Raw genomic sequence first — 16,261 nt, forward strand, 5'->3', positions numbered from 1 at the left:
AAAACACATGATTTCGTGTCCTTATACCCCTCAGCAAAATGGACTTGCTGAGAGGAAACACAGACATGTGGTTGAGACTGCAGTGACACTCATGACAGAAGCAAAGGTACCAGCTCAATTTCGGTTTCATGCCTGTTCACATGCTGCATTTCTAATAAACAGAATGCATGCCTGTTCACATGCTGCATTTCTAATAAACAGAATGCCATGTAGAATATTGCATATGAAATCACCATATCAGGTGTTAATTGGACAAGAACCTGATGTTCAAACTCTGAAGATTTTTGGGTCTGCAGTGTATCCATTCATGAGGCCTTATAATGCAAATAAACTTGAACCAAGAACAACTCAATGTGTATTTCTGGGATATATGATGGGATATAAGGGAGTAGTATGTTATAACATTGGTTCAGGGAAATTAATTCTTTCTAGACATGTTGTACATGATGAAGAGATATTTCCTTATCAGAATATACAAGTGTCAAATATATCACAGTCTAGTTCTTCTTCTTTCCAGAATTCAAGGCCTATTGCGATTCAATTACCAAGGGATACGGTTACTCCATCTTTAGTGCATCAAGATAGAGGATCTGCACAAGCTATAGAAGTCATTTCACATTTTCAAGACTCAGATCCGGTAGCTTCAGGAAACTCTGATATGGTAGTGTCTCCATCTTCAGAGTCTGCAGTTAGTCCACCTTCTGATAATCCGGTTACATCTTCTCAACATCATGTCTCAAGTCCAACAGATTCAAGGTTACCAATTTCTCAAGCAATTGTCTCACATGATATTCAAGCACAGAATGGTAATGAACATTCAATGGTGACAAGGTTGAAGTCTGGTGCTATCCTAAGGAAAAATTATGCAGCCTTAACTGCAACATTTCCAGAGTTAAACACTTTGCAGATAACAAATGATGATCCTTTTGTGGGAGGTTTCTCCTTTACTTCAGAGATTGCAGATTCATTAGAACCTACATGCTTTAGACAAGCAGCATCTCTTTCCCATTGGCAACATGCAATGCAAGAGGAGTATGATTCACTTCGAATTCAAGGTACTTGGAATTTAGTACCTGCACCAAATCACAGATCAATAATAGGAAGCAAATGGGTGTATAAGGTGAAAAGAAATCCAGATGGTACTGTATCAAGGTATAAAGCAAGACTAGTTGCTCAAGGGTTTTCTCAAGAGCATGGTGTAGATTATTCAGATACTTTTAGTCCAGTTGTACGACATACAACAGTAAGACTCGTTCTTGCTTTGGCTGCTATGAATAAATGGGAATTGAAACAACTTGATGTCAAGAATGCATTTCTGCATGGTGAGTTACAAGAAGAAGTTTATATGAAACAGCCACAAGGGTTTGTTGATTCAAGTCATCCCGATTATGTATGCAAACTCCTCAAGTCACTATATGGACTCAAACAAGCCCCAAGGGCTTGGAATTCAAAATTTACAAGCTACTTGGTGACAATGGGGTTTACTGCATCAGTATCTGATACCAGTTTGTTCATTAAAACTGATAACAAGGATATCATCATATTATTGCTCTATGTTGATGATATAATATTGACTGGATCATGTGTGACTAAAGTACAACTCGTAGTTCAAGAACTCTCCTCTGTGTTTGACTTAAAGGATTTGGGGAAGCTGACATATTTCCTTGGTTTACAGATTCTATATAAACCAAATGGAGATATTTTTGTAAATCAGTCGAAATACATAAAGGATTTACTTCATAAGGCAGGTATGGATTCTTGCAAGCCTGCTAATACACCATGTAAACCCCATAATCAAATGATGATGACAGAAGGAGAGTTACTTTCAGATCCTAGTTCATACAGAAGCATTGTTGGTTCCTTGCAGTATCTTACGTTTACTAGACCGGATATTGCGTTTGCTGTGAATACAGTTTGTCAACACATGCATTCACCAACTGAAGTTCATTTTGGTGCTGTAAAACGAATTCTTCGATACCTTCATGGTACAATGCAACATGGCATGGTCTATTCTTCACAGTCACAAATGCATCTCACGGCTTTCTCTGATTCTGATTGGGCTGCGGATCTTAATACCAGAAGATCAGTAACTGGATATGTTGTTTTTCTTGGAGACAATCCTATTTCGTGGCAATCAAAGAAACAAACTTCAGTTTCCAGAAGCTCTACAGAAGCTGAATACAAAGCCCTTGCTCATACAGCTGCTGATCTAGCTTGGGTTCGACACATTTTGAGGGATTTGAAGTGTGTTTTACTTCAACCACCTGTTATTAATTGTGATAACATGTCAGCTATTGCATTAAGTTCGAATCCAGTGTTCCACTCCAGAATCAAACATTTGGATACCGATTATCATTTTGTAAGAGAGAGGGTACAAAAAGGCGATCTTGCCGTGGCATATGTTCCTACTGATGAGCAAACTGCCGATGTTCTAACAAAGGGTCTTCACAGTCCTGCATTTATCCGACATTGCTACAATCTGAAGCTTGGCACCCCAAGCTTAGATTGAGGGGGGATGTTGACAGTAGTAACAGTAGTAACAGCTGGCAATGCCACATCAGCTTAACTAATAGACTATTGGTTGTTATGTTGGTTAGAGGGGTTATAACTAACTGATATAGTTACTGAAGTTACTGATGTAAATCGTGCAACCTATATAAGAGGATATGGCACTACTGTAATCCACAATTCAGATCAATACAAAAGTTTCTTTCTCTAAAACATTCATTCTTGCTCTAGAACTCTTCTTTCTTTTTCTTTTCTTGTTTGAGTATTCATTGCAGATCAGGATTTCTGTATACGTTAACATCAATGTCAGAACAAAGCTAGAAACTCTCTTCTATAAAAGGAGATCATTCTCCCACAATATTTCCTAATGTCATTTGTACTAAATCATTCACTAGTACTCACCAAAGAAGAGCTTGAATCTATGTACTTGTGTAAACCCTTCATAATTAATGAGAACTCCTTTACTCCGTGGACGTAACCAATTTGGGTGAATCACGTACATCTTGTGTTTGCTTCCATGTCTCTATCCATTTACATACTTATCCACACTAGTGACTGGAGCAATCTAGCGAAAGTCACAACCTTAACACTTTTTGTTGTACCAAAGTCCTCACCGATTTTGTGCATCAACATTTGGCGTCGTCTGTGGGAATGACACTTATTCCCACTATCTTCAGCTTTGTCAAGCTGCTTTCCACCATTCGTACACTTTCTTTTGACCAGGCATCCTTCTCCAACATGGGGAGTGAAGGAAGCCGCAGAACACAGAATGACACCCTTCTTGCACCTATTGCGAAGCAATGAAAGAAGGAAGGAAAGAGGGTTACCCTTCAAGCTAAAGTCAATGAGCTAGAAGCTCAAAACACCAAGATAGCAATGAAGAATGAGGTCATCCATGAGCAGTATGAGAAGCTCTTTGAGACGCTTCACGAAACTAGGCGTACTCAAACACGTGAGCTCGTTACCCTTGTGGACATCAACCATCATCTGGGTGCCCTCCAACACAAAGGGTCACATTCCTTCGACATGGGTATCCCTGACAAAGAGCAAGTTAATCATCAAAACATTGATCAACATGAGACTTCTCTCAACCCAGCTGCTTCGACCCGAAGCAGGAGAAGTGGAGGAAGACACCTTCTTGCATAAGGGTTGGAAGGATCAAAAGTCATTTATCGTGACTGCCGAGACTTCCTAAAGCAACATCGAGAGAATCCCCTCCACATATGCTCGAAGATCAATGACCCAAGGGTTTATGAAAGACTCGGTCCCCTCCCACGACCCAGGCCAGCTGCCAATCTAGGGAAGGAACGACAGGTCCCAGAGGAACATGAAGGTACAGAGGACTTGGAGATATTCCGACAGACTCGCCCTAGAAGGTCAGTACGGCAAGTCCAAGGAAAAACCACACGCTCTTGCTCAAACTTTCCTACTTCTAAGAGACGATGGAAACTTACGAAAGAAAATTCCAGTGGTATATGACTCCACTCAGGACCCTCTTATCCTACAGCTCCTTGAGGAAGTAAACAAGTTGAAGGCCGAACATCAGGCCGAGATACCTAACTGGAACCAACCCAGGCCTGGCCCTCTCACAAGGAGGATCCTCGACACCCCCCTCAAGCGAAGACAAAACAAAAGCTTGGTTTACAGCTCTATATTGGAATGGAGGACCCGATTGAACACCTTAACCTCTTTAAATCCACCATGGCATATCAGATGCACACCAACGAAGAGCAATGTCTTATCTTCCCCTTCACCCTCTCTAGCGAAGCTCTAAACTGGTATTGTCGTCTTCCACCTAAGACAGTAGACTCATTTGAGGAGCTGAGGAAACTATTTGTCTCTCAACACATCCTTCAGACCGATCGCTTGCATTTTGGAGATGACTTGTACACTATTCACCAAAAGCCAGACGAGTCACTACAAGAGTATGCCGATCGTTTCAGCCATGAGTATTCTCGCTGTGCTGAGGCAGATGACAAGACCGCCCTCAAGGCCTTCATGGTAGGCCTACGTGATTGTTTCTTCAAGTACATAATCAATGCCAACACTAGAAGACTTACTCTGAGGTGATGGCACAGGCTTACAACCACGCATCCGCCGAAGTAAGGACATACCAAGGGAAACCCCCCACAGCTACCCCTTATCAACAAGTAGGGAGTGGAAGCCAGATCCAACCAAATGAGAATACCTCAACCTTCTAAACGGCAACGATGCCTCCCCTTGCCTTACTTAATACTTCACCAAGTCAACAGACATATCAATCTCAGGGCAAAAGGAAAGATTTTCATCCTCACCAATCTCATTTTAGTAAAAGGAGTAAGGACATTATTGCGATAACCAAGGGTATCGCCATGATAATGCCCGTCCCTAGGCAATCAACACAGTGGGTCAAATACGTGTCAGGACAAGCCCTACCCTGAGGTATGAGACATACACAACTTTTAACACCACATAAGTGGCCATTTACCCCAACATAGCACACCTGATACCAAAGTTAATGCCGAGGCAGTCGGGTTATAAGCCCACGAAGAACAGGGGCATATTTTTCTGCTACCACGAGCATAATGGTCATGACGGCGAGAAGTGTATCACCCTTCGTGATCATATTGAAGCTTTGACGGGTGAAGGAAAAATTGATCAATTCCTCCTTCACCATTCAAGGGATAATCGTAACCAACGCCAAATGAATATGATATATTCCATAAGCGGCGGCACACCCATATCTGAATCTTCCAACAGAGCCATGAAAAACAGCGAACGAGCTTTAAGGCCTGGTCACCAAGTGTTTCACGTGGAAGACATCAGGGGAGGCAAGTATCAATAGCCTAACTGGGATCCAATATGTTTCTACCCTGAGGAAGAAAGAGGTATCATCTACCCTCACATTGACCCACTGATCGTGAAAGCTCACATAGCCAACTTTGAAGTATGACGAATCCTAGTAGACATGGGGGCTTCGGTAAATATCATGTTTTCTGAAGCTTTCAGGGCACTTAATGTAGCTGAACACTTGCTCGATCACTCGATTTCTCCTCTAATAAGCTTCTCCGGTGATATTGTGCAACCTTTAAAAAGCATACACTTACCTTTCACCATTGGTACAGGCCCTTACATAGCTACCATTACCACTAACTTCCTGGTGGTTGATTGCCCAACAACATACAATGTCATCTTTAGACGCACATGCATCAATGATCTCAAGGCCATGGTATCCACACATATGTTGTTGATGAAATTTCCAACCCCCTATGGCAACGGTTACATCAGAGTATATCAACTTAGTACACGGTCATGTTACAATACTTCGGTCAAGCAACAACACCTGTCTGTGCCCAACGAAACCCTTTCTATACATGACCAAGTCATAAAGACCAGCCCGAACGAAGCCAACTTGGATCTTCACAGTGGCAACAGTCAACCCGATGATTCTCGAGACAACCTTTTCACCCAGCAATCACAACCCGCTGAAGAGTTGGAGAAGGTTTCTATCTCAAAAGATTATCCAAATCGCATGGTGAAGATTGGCACCATCTTGTCACCACCCATTCTTTTGGCATTGATCTCTTTTTTACAAGAGAACACTGAGGTTTTCGCCTGGTCATACGAGGACATGCCAGGTATCTCTCCTAATATCATCCGTCATCGCTTAAGTATTGACCCCAAGACCAAGCTAGTGATACAGAAGTGAAGATCTTATGACGCTGAACGGTACGAGGCAATGAAGGCAGAAGTTGAAAAACTCAAAGGCATAGGCTTCGTCCGCGAAGCCAATTACCCAACATGGGTAGTAAATGTGGTCATTGTTAAGAAAAATCAGACCAAAGAAAGTCTCATGCTCCGAAAGGTCTTGTGGAGAATGTGTGTCGACTACACCGACCTAAACAAAGAATGCCCGAATGATAGCTTTTCTCTTCCTCTCATTGACAGACTTATAGACTCTACTGCAGGGTGTGAACTCCTGAGCTTCATGGATGCTTACTCAGGATACAACCAAATCCTCATGAACCCTCCGGACCAAGAACACACAGCTTTCACTACTGACAGGGGACTATATTGCTATAAAGTCATGCCCTTCGGCCTAAAGAATGCAAGGGCGACTTATCAAAGACTAGTCAATTCAATGTTCACTGAACAAATTGGGAAGAGCATGGAAGTTTACGTTGATGATATGCTAGTCAAGGGAAAACATGTTTACCAACACATCACCAACCTATCTGAAACTTTCACCATTCTGAAGAGGTATCGAATAAGGTTGAACCTCAACAAATGTGCCTTTGGCGTAGGCTCTGGAAAATTCTTAGGCTTCATGATAAGCCAACAAGGCATTGAGGCTAATCCCGAGAAGATCAAAGCAATCCTCGACATGAAGGAACCGGTAACTTCAAAAGACATCCAGAGCCTCACTGGCAAGGTGGCAGCCTTAACTAGGTTCATCTTTAAGGCCACAGACATATGTGCTCTTTTCTTCGAAACACTTAAGGGAAGTAAGAAGTACATTACATGGACTAATGAATGTGTCGAGGCATTCAAAAACCTCAAGGACAACATGAGTAAAGCCCCTCTGCTCTCCAAACCTGAGGTTGGTGACACTCTCATTATCTATCTATCGATATCGACTTCAACAGTAAGTTTCGTTCTCATTCGAAAGGATAGTAATGTTGAACGGCTTATCTATTACGCTAGCAAGGCCTTACAAGATGCGGAGACACGATACTCCAACATTGAGAAATTGGCTCTAGTATTGGTCATGTCTGCTCGAAAACTTCACCCTTACTTCCAAGCACACTCCATCATCATGCTTACCAATCATCATCTTCGACAGATACTCCAAATTCCTGACACTTCGAAGTGAATGATCAAATGGGCGATAATATTGGGTGAGTTTGACATCTCCTACCAACTAAAGCCAGCTGAGAATGACCAAACAGTGGCAGACTTTATCGCCAACTTCACATATCCTGTTGACATTGTTTCTACGCCTAAAGAAGTGGTTTCATTACCCTCGGAAGCTCAAAAAATAGAACCAATAACCCCAGCATGGAGTCTATATGTTGATGGCTCGTCCAACAAATAGGGTTGTGGAGCAGGACTAGTCCTTACGACCCTTAACAAAGTGGCGATGGAGTATGCTCTTCATTTCAAATTCAAAGCGTCAAACAATGAGGCCGAATATGAAACCCTCCTAGCAAGCTTATGATTGGCCAAACACCTTGAGGTTAAACAAATTGATATATTCAGTGACTCCCAATTGGTGGTTAACCAAGTCACCAACAACTTTGACACTAAGGATAGCTCCATGGCAGCATATCTGGCACAAATACAATTGTTGCTCAAGCACTTCCACTACCAGATCACCCAAATTCCTCGAGCGGCAAACAGTCATGCAGATGCTTTGGCTCGCCTCGCCTCAGCGGTGAAAGACAAGATTGGGAGAAAAATTCAGGTCGAATTGTTGGCAGCACCAAGCAGTATAGTTGCGGAAGTGTGTAATTTACAACATGGGGATCGTTGGATACCCCGATTTATAGATTCCTTGCTCATGGCACCCTTCTAAATGACAAAGTCCAAGCTAAATAGATTCGATACAAGTCTACCCGTTACTTGATCATTAACGACCAATTCTACAAGCGGGGTTTTAACCTACCATACCTAAGATGCCTTACGCCCATGGAGGCGGAAATTGTCCTTCGGGAAATATATGAAGGAGTCTGTGGAGATTATGCTAGATTTCGATCCCTAGCACACAAAGATTTTCGTCAAGGATATTACTGGCCAACACTTCCCCAAGATGCTATCAGAATATCCCGATCATGTAATAAGTGTCAACTCTACGTAACTATTCCTCACTCCCATCCCGAGTCGCTCACTCCTATGATCAGCTTTTCACCTCTTCGCCCAATTGGGACTTTATTTGATCGGCCCAATACCTGCAGGAAAGAGCAAGGTCCGTTATGCAATTGTTGTAGTTGAATACTTCACAAAGTGGGCCGAAGTAGAACCCTTGGCAACCATTACTGAGGCAAAAATAAAAAACTTCGTATGGAAGAACATCCTTTGCAGATTCAGCATTCCCAATGCGATAGTCACTGACAACGGGCAACAGTTCAACAACAATAAGTTCAGGATGTTCTGCTCTAAGTTCAACATCAACTTATGTTTTACCTTCCCAGCTCATCCCAGTCTAATAGACAAGTTGAAGCCATTAACAAAATAATCAAGCCAACTTTGAAAACCAGCTTGGACAAGGCTAAAGGTTGTTGGCCAGAATTTGTACCCCAAGTTCTTTGGTCATACCACACTTTGTATCGGACGTCAACAGGAGAAACTTCATTCTCACTTGCCTTTGGTATAGAGGCAGTTGCCCCAGTTGAGCTTGAGCAAGCAACGTTCCGAGTCCAAAACTACGTGCAAAGCGAAAATTACTAACAACTTACCCTCAACTTAGATCTAGTCGAGGAACACAGAAACCAAGCTCACTTGAGGAATGTCGCCTACAATCAACGCATCTCCAACTACTATGACTCAAAGGTCAAACCTTGTTCTTTCAAAGTGGGGGACTGGGTATTGAAGAAAATATTACTCTGCAATAGATTCTCAAGTGAATGAACACTTAGTCCAAACTGGGATGGACCGTTTTGAAGTTGTTGGCATCAATCGCCCTGGCTCCTACAAGCTTAGAAGCTCCGATGGCAAAACCTTTGGCCATCCATAGAACGTTGATCACTTGAAGTACTATTACAAGTAAACTCACATTGTACAAGTGTTAAGCTTCAGCCGTTCGACATCTTATGTAACGAAGACCATTTGGCATGAATTCAATAAATAGGTGATTTAGACAACTCGGTCATAATCCTCTTACATTCTTAGCAATGAAACACTTGGGTTCAAAGCTTCAACATGAATACTTCCAACATGAAACAAAGTCTAAGTATATATCAACAAGACTATACAAATAAACGAACAGCTTCATAGTATATTCATTCAATCATACATTCCAACACATTCATACATAAGCCAACTGTGCTTCGAAAGGGTCCAACACATTCATACTAAATTACCACCCTCAAACGTAAAGTATCCAAATGTAGATCGCCGATGAGTGATAGAACCTGCCCAATCTGCATCTATATACCCTTCAACATTCAAATGACCATTCTTGGAAAAAAACCAAGCCTCTGCTAGGAGCCATCTTCAAGTACCTCAAAATACGGGTTACTGCATCCATATGAGCTTCACTAGGTGAGTGCATAAACTGACTTACCACACTAACTGCATAAGCAATGTCAGGGCAAGTGTGAGACAAATAAATTAATCTCCCTACAAGCCTCTTATACCGTTCCTTATGAGTAAGAACTTGATGTGGAAATAAGCCCGGACGATGATTCTGTTCAATCGGAGTATCAACAGGTTTGCAATATATCATACCTGTTTTAGCTAATAAATCAAGAACATAATTCCGTTGAGACAGAAAAATACCATGCTTGGATCGTGCAACCTCGATTCCAAGAAAATACTTCAATTCACCCAATTCTTTCATCTCAAATTCAACAGCTAGGTACTTTTGAAGGCGTTGTATCTCATTCTGATCATCACCATTCATTATCATGTCATCAACATAAATAATCAACGCAGTTAGCTTACCATTTTTTCGCTTTAAAAACAAAGTATGATCTGAATGACTCTGGATATACCCAAACTTCTTCATTGAACTTGTAAACCTTCCAAACCATGCTCTAGGAGATTGTTTCAAACCATACAAAGTCTTTCATAACCTGCATACAACTCCTTTTCCAGGAGATGTTCCAATACCAGGTGGGAGATCCATATAAACTTCCTCCTTAAAATCACCATGAAGGAAAGCATTCTTAACATCAAACTGCAACAGAGGTCAATCCTGGTTTGCTGCTAAGGACAAAAGAACACGCACAGTATTAAGTTTAGCAACATAAGCAAAAGTCTCCTAGTAGTCCACCCATAGGTTTGAGTATAACCATTAGCAACTAATCTGGCTTTATACCGGTCAATAAAACCATCTACTTTGTGCTTAATAGTAAACACCCATCTACATCCAACGGCTTTCTTCCCGTTTGGTCAAGGAACCAAATCCCAAGTAGAATTCTTTACCAAAGCTTCCATCTCAACTTTCATGGCATTAACCCACTTAGGTTCAAACGAAGCATCTTGCAATTTTGTTGGAATTGATACACTAGATAGCTGACATATATAAGATGCATATGGTTTGGACAAACGATGAGTAGACACATAATTGTTGATAGGATATTTGGCTTTGGCATGCATATCAGGCTTATATTATATTTTAGATTTTCCATGATTAGCTCGTGGAGGCAACTGATAAGTAGAAGAATCGTCAGAATTTACCTCATGTATGCCACCATCTTGTACCAAACTGTTAGAAGAATCATCACTGGACGAACCATCATCAGGCAACTCGTTAGACATATCAGCAGCATGCATCCTATCATCAGAAGGTAATTCGTTAGGCATACTAACAAGCAACTCGCTGGGCACATCTAATCTGTCATCAGTAGAAATAGTTTTGGGAATGACAAGTGATCGATCACTATCTGTAGCCGACTGATCAGTATAACACAACATAATAGGTTATGTTCCCAACTCTGCCTGAAACACATCATCCATACCATCTCTTTGAATCTGCACTTTACTCCCCCTCTCCCCCTGAAGTGGAGAGTTAGAAGAGAGCTTCACAAAATACGAAACTACCTCGTGGAAGGTGACATCCATGGTAATATAAGTTTTTTTAGTCGAAGGATGATAACACTTATAACCTTTTTTATTGTTAGCCTGCCCAATATAGATGCATTGGAAAGCACATGCATCAAGTTTACTTCATTGATAAGAGTAGACATGCATATACGCAATACACCTAAACACTTTCAAATGAAGCTTTGATACAAAAACAAGAGAAACATATTTTTGTAGCACATCAAGCGGTGTCTGAAAATCAAGAACCCTACTTGGAACACGATTGATCAAATACACAGCAGCTAAAACAGCATAACCCCACAAATGATTAAGAACACATTTATCCAACATCAAGGAACTAACAACCTCCATTATTTGACGATTCTTCCACTCAAACACACTATTTTGTTGGGGTGTAAACGGAGTAATCGTCTGGTGAATAATACCATAATCACGAAAAAAAAAACATGCCAAAGTGTGATTCACATATTCTCCTCTGTTATCAGACTTGAAGACCTTAACTTTGGTCTGAAACTGAGTAGACACCATTGTACAAAATTCTTGAAGAAGTAACGGAACATCACTCTTATTCTTCATAAAAAAACATCCAAGTTAACCGAGTACAATCATTAATAAAAGTAACAAACCAACGGAATCCATTAGAAGTAACTTTCACCGGACCCCACACATCAGAATGTATCAAATCAAATGGCAAAGTAGCTTTAGAATCACTTACAGGAAAGGAAGCACGATGACTCTTAGCCATGACACATGTTTCGCACTTGAACTCTGAATCACCACAAGTGCGAAACAAAGAAGGAAATAGATGCTTCATATAACTGAATAATGGATGTCCCAATCGTCGATGCCACAACCAAATTTGATGTCTGTCATCCACTTTAGCACTTAAAACTTGATGATTATTTGAACCGGAAACAATAGTATCCTCCATAGTCAAGATGTATAAACCCCGTATTCTTTTACCACGACCAATTATCTTCTAAGTTCTAATGTCTTGAAAATAACAATACGTAGGGTAGAAGTGAGCATAACAATATAAGGTATCAAGAAGTTTTCCGACAAACAAAAGATTGCACTTAACATCAGGAACAAGTAAAGCACGGATCAATGATAAGGATGGAGTCTGAGAGATAATGTCTTTGCCCTTCACAGGGGAAGGTGCTCCATTTGCATTAGTAATATACGGATCACGAACATAGTCACATAACTCATCAAACACTCTAGGGTCACTAGTCACATAATCAGTGGCCCCAGTATCAATTATCCATTTATTTTTTCCACCAAGATGCATAACAACACTTTGATTATATTGAGCCATTGAACAAAATCACGAACAATAAAGGCACAAAAGATACGCAGACTGTAGCAATCACTTTCAAGGCACTATAGCAGAGTACTATTCACGTTGTAGCAATTACTGTTTACAACACTGTAGAGGATCATTGTTCACAAAGCAGACTAGTGTTCACGTACTGTAGCAAAGCGATGTACTATAGCGCAACACTATTCACTTCTTTTTTTTTTTTTTTCAATTTAGGGTTTAGGGTTTAGGGAAGGAAATCACGAAAAATGTGGATACAAAATTAAAGCACACAGGTCACCAAGAGCGAACTGCTCTGATGCCATATTAAACTAAACATGGTAAATACCAAAAATATATATGACAATATTTGGGAATTTCTTATCTGTTCATTAATCTTTAAAGTGAAGTATATGTAGGAGTTACAATTAGTATTACATATGTACTTCACCAATGTGGGATAATAAACTACTATTTACACTTTAACTAATATATAACTCGCAACAGATAAATGGGGACTTTGGGGGAACATTCCTTGGTAGCTTTCTTCCTCCGATGCATGCATATATAATTAAATGCATGACTCTGAGTCCCCAAAGAATAGACACCACATAATCCACGCGCAGTGGATAATTTGTAAGGCACATTTTGTTCCTATGTTGTTGACTGCTAGCAGCGTTTAGATTCTTCATGACAAAAATAAATTGGCCCCTTAACAAAATACATAACTTGGCATAATCTCACTCTAATATTTCTTACATGTCATAATCTCATCAAAAAATATTTTATTGAGAGAGAGAGAGAGAGAGAGAGAGAAAATGCTCCTTATGTTTGACCTTCTCTGTGTTGGAAAATATTCATACGCTTGAGAGGAAAATGTGCTTTGCTTTCAAATATTTATAAAGCTTATATATATATATATATATATATATATATATATATGCTGGTGGTACACATTCTTGTCGATCTTAAAAAACAAAAAAATTCCAATATCTTCATAATGGTATTGTTGAAACTTGAAATATCGACGTGTATTATGTATCAATACTGTTTTTAACTTCTTTTAGTAGGATTCAATTTGAAACCTTTTTTTTAAGAAAAGCAATAAGCAATACCTGGTTTAGTCGGGTGACTTCACCTTCTGCACCCAAACTTGAGATTAATGAATTTAATGTCGTTATCTGTTAAAAAAAATAGTATAAGATGAAGGGTTGAAAATTAATAATTTTTTTAAGGAGTGTAATTTAGGTATATATGGAGTTTATCTTCAAGGACTTCGAATCAACTTAAGCATAAATCATAATATTAGGCTCATGTATCGTGAGACCAACTATTTTATCCATAATTTTCAACAAAAAGAAGAGAAAATAGCACTTTCAACCTTTCATTAATTTATATAGAACTTAACCATAAAATTTTTTACAACACATTTTTTAATAAAATATTGTCATCTAGTCAAACTCCACAAGCACTTTGTACTTATATACTGAGTTGTACATAAAGAAAATGTGACGGAATATTTGGTTTAAGTCAATCAACGGAGGCCTGCAGAAAGATCACAAAAATCTTTCTACTGGTGATCACAAAGCATTGCAACGTTACCACTTCTCTAGAAAATTCCAATACGAGCACATTATCCACAAGAAAATAATAACAAAGTCTGATTGTATATTAATTATTATCCTGTGACAGCAGTATTTGCAACTTTTAAAATGACACAACACAATTAACTACCATAAAAATAGTTTATTAGCCTTCACCTGTATGGATTATGGAGGTATCTGGATTTGATAATCGAAAATTAGGCATCTGCAGACTGCATCTTGATAATTAAAATGCGTTTAGAAAAGGTAGATCTCTTATTATATTAATTTCATGAAATTGACAATCATGCATACCACAAGCTTCACGTTCTAAAGTTGATCATTTTGCTAGAGTGATTCCTTGAAAGTTGAAACTCATCCATACGGACTTTTGCTAGACATTGCCCAACTTTGATTAAATTTTAAGATGGGCTTTGAACAATATTTAAGCTAAGTTTTTGGGCTTCCATTTGATCTTTGGGTGAGCTTGTAATTAACTTTCAATCTACATAAAGAGAGAAAAATAAATCCATAAGAATCATATGACTGTAGGTTAAATCTAAACACTGTAAATAGTAGTGACGGATTCAAGAATTTTGCTTGTGGGAGACAAGATGAAGCATGCATGCCACTTGTTACTTGTTTCCCTTGTTCGTCTCCATCTTTTTTAAGTATTTTGTCGAGCACCTATCCTTGTAGCTGCCTTGCTCAAGAACATAAAAAATCCGAATATTTCGTGTGAGGTAGTAATGTCAAACTGGGGACAATATTGTTCTTGTTGATGCACAAAATCAGTGAGGACTTTGGTACAACAGAAAGTGTCAAGTTTGTGACCTTCACTAGATTGCTTTGGTCACTAGTGTGGATAAGTATGTAAATGGATAGAGACAGGGAAGCAAACACAAGATGTACGTGGTTCACCCAGATTGGCTACGTCCACGGAGTAGAAGAGTTCTCATTAATTGTGAAGGGTTTACACAAGTACATCGGTTCAAGCTCTCCTTTAGTGAGTACTAGTGAATGATTTAGTACAAATGACATTAGGGATTATTGTGGGAGAATGATCTCCTTTTATAGAAGAGAGTTTCTAGCTTTGCTCTGGCCTTGACACGTGTCATGCTGTGATTAGCCTTTGATGTTGACATGTGTCATCCTGTGATTGGCCTCTTGGTGTTGACATGTGTTGCGCTGTGATTGGCCTCCTGGTTGAAGGGAAACTCTTCTGGGTCCTTGACGGTATAATGTTGACCGATGCTTGGTAGTTTCGGGATTGGTCAAGTATAGTACAAATAGTGCTCCCCTATGTTCCCAAGTGAGGAAAGCTCATCGGTTGGGGACTTGCAAGATCCAAGCCGCTGAGTAATCACGAAACTTCTAAGTACTGAAGTGTGGTATCATTTTCACTTGCCTTATCTATCTCATAAGTAGATGTGGCATCTTCTTTGGAAGTACTTTTCCTCCATCCAGGGGTGGTATCTTTAACTGATAGAGATGCATAAGGTAATGTATCAATTTCACTTGAAGCTTACTTGTAGTTTCGGGCTTGGTCAAGTGCGATATAAACCCTATAGTAGGAGTCCCCCAAGTCTCTGAGCTAGGAGATCTGCCGAAAGAGGTGATAGACAAAGTAAGCAATCAGAGTTCCAAGCAGTCAGTCTTAGATTGAAAGTTTGATATCGTGTTCCGACTGATTTTTCTCATTCTCCTTGTTTTGTAGACATCAACAAGGACAAAGAAAAGGACATGGAGATGAGATGATATGAGATACTTTTGCTTTTGAAGAAGTATCTTTCTACATGCTTATTCTTGAACTGGGCTGGAGGGTTTTCTGGTTTCCTCTAGAGTATAATGCCGACTCAAGAATTTGAGGGTCAAAATCAGTCCATCAAATTAAGAGTGCATTCGACCTTGAAGATATGAGATACTTTTGCTATTGACAAAGTAATAGATGAATCGGCAAGTGTTCTGTTGCGCTTGTCTCCACATGCTTCCTTGTATCCTTCTCACTTGCCTTATTTGTTCGTCAGACAAATGTGGTATCTTTTCTGGAAGCATAAGATGTTAAAGATGAGTACTCAAAAGCAATAACATGTAAGTAATCAGGCAAGGAGTTCCAGGCAGTCAG

Source organism: Malus sylvestris, chromosome 7 (assembly GCF_916048215.2).
Source record: "Malus sylvestris chromosome 7, drMalSylv7.2, whole genome shotgun sequence".
NCBI lineage: Eukaryota > Viridiplantae > Streptophyta > Magnoliopsida > Rosales > Rosaceae > Malus > Malus sylvestris.